Consider the following 681-nt stretch of genomic DNA (forward strand, 5'->3'; position numbering starts at 1 on the left):
TCAGGGATTTCAAAGTAAAAGTTCAGACTTCAAGAGATTTCAAGAGATTTCAAAGATTACCGAAGATTTTGTTGGTTTCATTTATATGTAATGGCTTACGTACAAAAACTAATCTCTATTATACACAAGGACGGTAACTCGAACCTAAACTGCTGATGTTTATACCACGCTCTTATGTGTCCAGAGCGACAGGTATAAATGAATACCCGATTCTTGTTCGTCAGTCTTGTCTAATACTTCGTAGAAGAAAGACGTAATAAACTTTTGATTATAAAATCTAAAGTTTATTAACCCACTTCCTACAGATTCCAGCAGATTTTAAAGGTTTCAAAGTTTTCAGATGACATCAAAAGATTTCAGGAATTTTAAAAGATTTCAAGAGATTTCAAGAGATTTCAAAGCATCTCACGAGTAAAAACACTGAATTCTCAATATCCGACGATCCGGCAATAAAATACCCGAAAAAGTATCGATTCTTGAATTCTTGACTCTCCACAAGCTCCCAAAGAGTGACCGCATCACCATTTTAAGCTCTCTTCGAGCAGCTGGTTCCATTCAGTCGGCGTTGTTCGCCGGAGGGAGAAATCGCACCCCGTGATAATCACACACGGTAGTTTCATTGATGATCCCATGCAAGGCGCCTGCGCTTCGCTGGTCTTCGAAATACGGCCGCGGGAATCT

Source organism: Neodiprion pinetum, chromosome 3, assembly GCF_021155775.2.
Source record: "Neodiprion pinetum isolate iyNeoPine1 chromosome 3, iyNeoPine1.2, whole genome shotgun sequence".
Taxonomy (NCBI): Eukaryota; Metazoa; Arthropoda; class Insecta; order Hymenoptera; family Diprionidae; genus Neodiprion; species Neodiprion pinetum.